Here is a 6,901-nt window from a genome sequence, read left to right on the forward strand (position 1 = left end):
ATAATAGCCCATTTATAATTTATGTATTTATGGAATTTGATATACAGCAATTAAAAGTATGCCTAAAAATGTACCTCGGTCCTAACTGGTGCCAATTGAGCCATAGGCCTGGATCTACTTTGACTTTTTAAGGAAATAATCTCGATCAGCAAATCAGCATACACCAGCAAAACAGTACCCCCTAGAGTTAAGATCCTACCATTACAACACAAACAGCATTCCATTGGTCCTTCAGTGAAATATGGCAGATGCATGCATGCTTTTGGATGTAGTAATTTATTGCATTTATATAGCACTTTTCAAGGTACCAAAAACGCTTTACATATTGAGTATGTGTGTGTGTGTGTGTGTGTGTGTGTGTGTGTGTGTGTGTGTGTGTGTGTGTGTGTGTGTGTGTGTGTAGGAGTGTCTAGCACCCACTTGGGTGATGTACATGTGCATGGGTTTTAGGGAAAAATATAGCATTATACGCATAACAAACTCAGCACTATGGAGACATAGCAATACTGTATAATTGTCTTTGCAAATTATAAGCACTGCTAGAAAAACGGAATAACTTATCAGCCAGCTAGTTCCCATCGTTGCCAGTCAGGGTCCTATTTCTCTGCAAATTAATTTACCGGTGAGTCGAGCATAACCAACTGAATCAAAAGGTATGAAATTTGAAACCTTGCCGTCTATTTAAAAACACAGAAAATGTTTAAACAGAAACTCAATTGATTTGAAACAGTGGTGTGTCACATTACAATGTTCCAATAGAAGTTGGATGTCCCACGCAGACCTCCATATTAACCTAATAAACATTTCATAGGTCAAATAAAGATTTTGGACCCTCCCCCCCCCCCCCCCAAAAAAAAGACAGAAAGTGAAGGCTGCTTTACTGGAGTTCAATAAAATAAAGACAGATGGAGGCGGAGTGGATGGTGCACTGTAAAAAATAAATACATGAAAACTGTCATCATCTGGTCCTGTATGCATAAATCCCAGCCCCTACGGACCAGCAGCATTTGTTTTTTTTATGCAAAGTGAATAATCCTAAGAAAAAAGATGCGGTCAGTGTCCACGGGCGTGGAGATGGGCCACGCAGGGCTAGGGACGCTCCTGGCTCACCCACTACATCGGTGCTACGCCTCTCGCCCACTGCACACGTCCCTCGACGGATCTCATTGCCTGTGCATGGGGACGCTCCCGAAATGCATTGTGGGTCCGTCCGTATCATCGGCTCCGTCTCTTGCGTCCAAAAGTTGAGAAAAGTTTAACTTTTCAGGCAGCGACGGATCCGTCAGCCAATCAGATCGCGTTATGCAAATATACGCAAGTGCACTGTCCAATGAAATCGCCTTTGTAATACAACCCGGGAAAACACATGGATGCGTCAAAAAGCCGCCATCTGTCAACGGACGTGTACCGTGTGCAAGAGGCTTAAAGGTCACGCTGGCATGAAGGGTTTCAAAGAAGCCCTGGCCCGTATGTTTGAGTTCATTATTATATCTATGGAGTTATTCGCTGTCTGATGATCCCGGTGGGGGGGGGGGTGGGGGGGGGGGACAGACTGCAGCATCTTGGGGGCGTGCCAGGCGTAAGTGGAATACAAAGCACATGTAGTCAGGAATCAAAGCCTATCGCTACCTCTATATGGATTTCCATTACACAATATCCAAACAAACCTTGTTCTCGGCATTTCTGAGGCAGAAAAGTTAACGACACGTTGTGAACACAAAGCCCAACAAAAACAAACCCAAACGTGCCAGTGGGGTCACTTGTGTGTGTGCGGTCAGGTACAGTCAGCTGCTCAGAACTGGGACCTGCTGCTCTGGCGGTGGGGGTGCTGGTTGTTGTCCTGGAGTATCCTTGGGCAAGGCACTCTTCCTGGAGATTCAAGGTTGTCACCTTGAATGATTTGACCCATATGTCCAACCATCTGTCCATCTGTCCATTCATCTACTAGACATCCATCCATTCATTTGATCCATATGTCCAACCATCTGTCCATCTGTCCATCCATCTACTAGACATCCATCCATTCGTTCATTCAACTCGCTATCCATCCGTCCATCCATCTATCCAGCGTTTAATCAAGCCATCCATAGCCAGCATGCCTTCCTACATCTATCCATCTACATATCTGTCCGTCTGTCCATCAGTCCAGCCTTCTCCCAATCAGGCTACTATAAGAGAGTCACTCAGACACCGTTAATGAAATGTCACTCCAACAAATGGTCACATACACACACACAGCAGCCCATACACACAGACAGCCGCACCCCCCCTGCAGATTACGAAGGATCTCCAATTAACCCATGTCCATGTCAGCCATCGTGGAGTAACATTAAGAGTGTAAGTATAAAATGAATTCATTCCTCATGTTTCAACAGGCGAACATCAGGCAATCAGGTGGATGGACACGGACAGGTTGAATAAGGAAAAGGTTTGCACTTTCTGTTTGAGACAAAGCATGAAATCTGCAGGTTTGATAGGACGCCTTCTCAAGCCGAGATGCACATGGGCCCAATAAGCCAGCAGCATACACTCGATACGCAGCAATGTTACGGATCACTGCCTGCCTCCTCTGTGCAAGACTTTGGTTTCTTCTGTTGCAATTGGTCGCTTTGCTGGCAGGCTACCTCAATTTTGAAAATTCATAATTTAAAGAAATTTAAATCATCAATGAATAAAAGTTGGGTGTGTTGTCCTTGATGTATCAACGCACAGCGTTGATTTGATTCTTAATCAAAAAGTCCCTGGGTTTCAGTAGATTACAGGGCGTACATATCGCTGTGTTAGGAGGCTGTGGCGGCGGATGGGAATCATGTGAGCGGATTAACAGAGCGGACGTTGTGCAAACATAACCTCTATAAAACACTGTTAACAGGCGCCCTTAAAACAGTACACTCTCTGACATTTATACTTGTTAAAGGGCACACACACACACACACACATATATGGACATACACAGGCACTCACACAAACACACAGCCACTGACACACGCACAAACATATGCACACATATGGACGTACACTTCATAAAAACAGAACCATTCACACACACAGTATTAAAAAAAGAGATACACGCACACATTTCAGTCCAGCAGCACACATGCATGCACTTACACAAATGCACCGATGCACTCACATCATGTCACTTCTTTTTTTCATAAACTCCACACACCGCCGATGGACATTGCGAGTCAGGTTTAATTAGGCCTCAAAACTCAATCCTCCAAGCAAGTATAAATTCCTGTCCGCACCTGGCCCCGCACTGGAGGCTCCCAGGGAAGACACAGCCTATTTTTATTAGGGCGATGCGAGCGGCCCCACAGCCTTCATCCCTGCTCGTGGTGGAGGCATCCTGAAGTGTGGTCCTGAGTGGTGATTAGTGTGGCTGATTTACCTCGGGCTGAGAGCTACGGCTGGGGCTATTTATTCTCGGATAAATCACCCCTAATATTTACTTGGAACATTGTAATTTTCATGGTTCCAAATCAAACAAAATAGTGGAATAGTCGTGTTGTTCCTTTTCTGCGCTCTATTTGTTCAAAGTTCCCACAAAAGGAAAAATATGCTCTCTTATAGGTTCAAATTGGGTAAACTAATAGTGGAATTTTGTTGTTTCGATGGAAGTATTTTCCATATTTTGCTCCTATATTTGTGCTATTTCTGGTAAATTGCTTTATTATGTAATTATGACACATGCCTACACTGGCAATAAGTTGACACATATTTAGTCCAATTATATTGCCTGATTTTAAACTAACTCAAAGCACGATGAGTGACAGCTAGCTTTAGTACTTCCCTAGCCACCTCGACGACCCTGTTTGAAAAGCCATGTCCCGCCCCAACCTCAAGTTTTATGCAAACACCAAATGAAAGACGTACGACAATACCATCCGTCTTATATTGGATTGGGCCTTTATCTGGTGACCAAACAAGCCAAAGAAGAGTTAATTTGCGGTTCATTGGTGCTGCTTCAAACCCTCTCATCGTGTCTCCCTCTCTCTCTCACTCGCTCCTTTCTCTCTCCATCTGCTACTACTCTATCGGCCACGGTCTTCGTTCACTTGACTCGTCTAGATAGCGGTGGTTATCAACCCAAGAAGGTGGATTAGCCAAACCTTGTGACTGGAGCCTAACCCCCCAACTCTGCTCAGCATTGGTAGTGTTTGGGTCTGGGCCAATATCCTATATGGGAATGTGTAATTTTATGATGGCATGAAAACACGTTGCCTGTTTGATGGTAGACCCATGCATTGCTGACTCACGGGAGAACTATTCTGCTGCGGTCAGAGCTGGTGTTGATTAGCAACAAACTGTTAAAGTACAGGTGTCTCTATACATTTATATGCTTCCAAACCAGGCCCTTGCCACGCTACGCACTCATCTCACACACAAAGTAAAGAGACACACGTGGAAATGCACAGGGAATTGTGTATTTAATTACAAACTCAATGTTGTCTCCAAAGCAATCCATATACAAAAGGACAATTACCAATCAACTATAAGTGAACTCAAAAGAGATTTTTCTAGTAACTATCTCTATTGAAGTACCATTTGCTATCTAGTAGTTTAGCAGTAACTTTTATCCCAAGCCACTTCCAGTGGATTCAGATAGACAGCATGAGAGCAGGCTGGGGTTAGACAGGGAGTCTGCAGACGTAGATGTGACTTTAAGTGACTGTTCATCACCTACCAACATGCGCCTCCCTATGCATTCCTGCTGTTCTTATTCAGATGCGACTAAAGAGTGGTCATCCCCATAGTGAAATATTAAAAGGGGGCCCACTTCCCCAATGTTATTTATTGTGGTCCAAAATACTGCCTTGGAACTGGTGGTTGGGTTTTCTTAAAAGACCTCCTTAAATCACATCTGAAACGTATGTAGTATGCTCGGATGAACGTAAGTAATTTGGGAGCCACAAGAGATCTAGTGAAATTTAAATGTGTGTTTTCTTTTTCTCTGGGACGACGTACGGACACTGACATAGACTCCTTTCAACAAAGCATCTATCATAGCATAACTCTACCTTCAAACCCTTGTTCACGGCAGGTTCTACAGTACGGAGCCCCTTTTGTTTAGACACATATTCACTTGGTGTGAAGATGTGGAATGTTTTTGGTTTTGTATTGTCTTTTGGAGGTTCTCCAGCCAAGTGTTCCCACAGAAGGACAGAAAACGATGAAGAAGCTGGCATCATTGTCTACATTCAGTGTACTGATTGGTCGAAGAACGGGGCAAACCCTGGAAACAATGCATGGTTCACAAACACACTTTAAAGGGAACACACACACACACACACACACACACACACAAAAACACATCCACAAACAGATGTAACTTAGGTGTAACAGAAACAGATGTAACGTAGGCACAAACTAACACACACACACACACACACACACACACACACACACACACACACACACACACACACACACACACAATGGCCTGTAACACAATACAGCACTCAAATCTGGTGATTAATACCTTCAGATGTATATCATAAAATTAATCATCCCTTTGACAGCTTGTGTGAAAGTATTTTGGCACACGGGGAAACATAATAAATGATTAGTGTTGCGCCAAAGCAGGGATTATAAATCAAAGAGAGGGGGATGTACTGTGTCTTGTAACCGGAGCGAAAGATGAAAGCATGGATTTCACTGATATATATAACTAGGAGCCAGGGGCCAGGGCCTTTTGGCGGCCACTGCCCACCCTCCATCCCAGCGCGGTGCGCTTTACCAGACAGAAGCTTTGGCCTTTGATGGAGAGTGTGTACTACCTGTGTATCCCACTCATATGTTCCTCTGTCTGCTAACCAGATCCACATGTGAGGAGGAGGAGGAGGAGGAGGAGGAGGAGGAGGAGGAAGCAGTAGCCAGGCTTGTCACAGGACACCTTAGCTAACTTGCTGCAGCCATACAGCATGCTAATTACACTAAGTACATGGATGTGTGATTGCATGTGTGTGTGTGTGTGTGTGTGTGTGTGTGTGTGTGTGTGTGTGTGTGTGTGTGTGTGTGTGTGTGTGTGTGTGTGTGTGTGTGTGTGTGTGTGTGCGTGTGTGTGTATTTGCCTGCATGCATACGTGTGTGCGTGTATGTGCGTACGTAAACATGCTTGCTTACATGAGAGCAAATGTGAATCTATATGTATCGGCACTATATACTATAGTCTGACAGGCTAGTTATACAATTTTATACCTGTGCAAAAAAAGATGCCAAAAACGCCCCCCAGAAATGTATTTAACAAAGCAAACAGCTTTAGCTTACGATTCACATGAGGGGGTGGCTGCACCGTGCGTGTGTTAAAACAGGTTCCAACATCCTGTAACTCTTACACACTGCACACCGGCTTCACCTCTACCGTGAATCCATGGTGAATCATTAAATGTGACAGGGGAGACCGGGCACCCATGTGCTACTCATTACATCATACATTGATCGTTTTCTTGTGGTCTGAGGTCCAATCCACTATCCAAGAGAAACCATGGCTTGTATACCTTGGAAAAGCCAAACCAGATAGCTGGATGTTTTTCTTCTGGTGTGGATGAACTTCACTGGCCAACTGTTAGTCTTTAACTGTAATTTAATTCTGATGGGTGTTTGTGTGGGTTTAAACCGTTTATGTGGGTATATGGAAACCAGAAAATATGATTGCTTCGTTTGTGTTTGTACTTTTTAAGAAGTATGATATTTTTGAGAAACAAGCTGTTCCTATAAAACCATACAGTATCTTTCCTGAATCCTAATGTCATTGGGACCTTGGATTGAGGCATCTCAATCTCTGATCAATAGATTCAGAGCCTTGAAGTCTATTCAAGTCTGTGTTTAGCTTGCTACTTATGGTGCTCTGTAGGACAGACTTGTGACTGGTTCTCAGCTGTTAAGTTGTCTTTATTTA

Source organism: Micromesistius poutassou (assembly GCF_964030765.1).
Source record: "Micromesistius poutassou genome assembly, chromosome: 17".
Classification (NCBI taxonomy): Eukaryota; Metazoa; Chordata; class Actinopteri; order Gadiformes; family Gadidae; genus Micromesistius; species Micromesistius poutassou.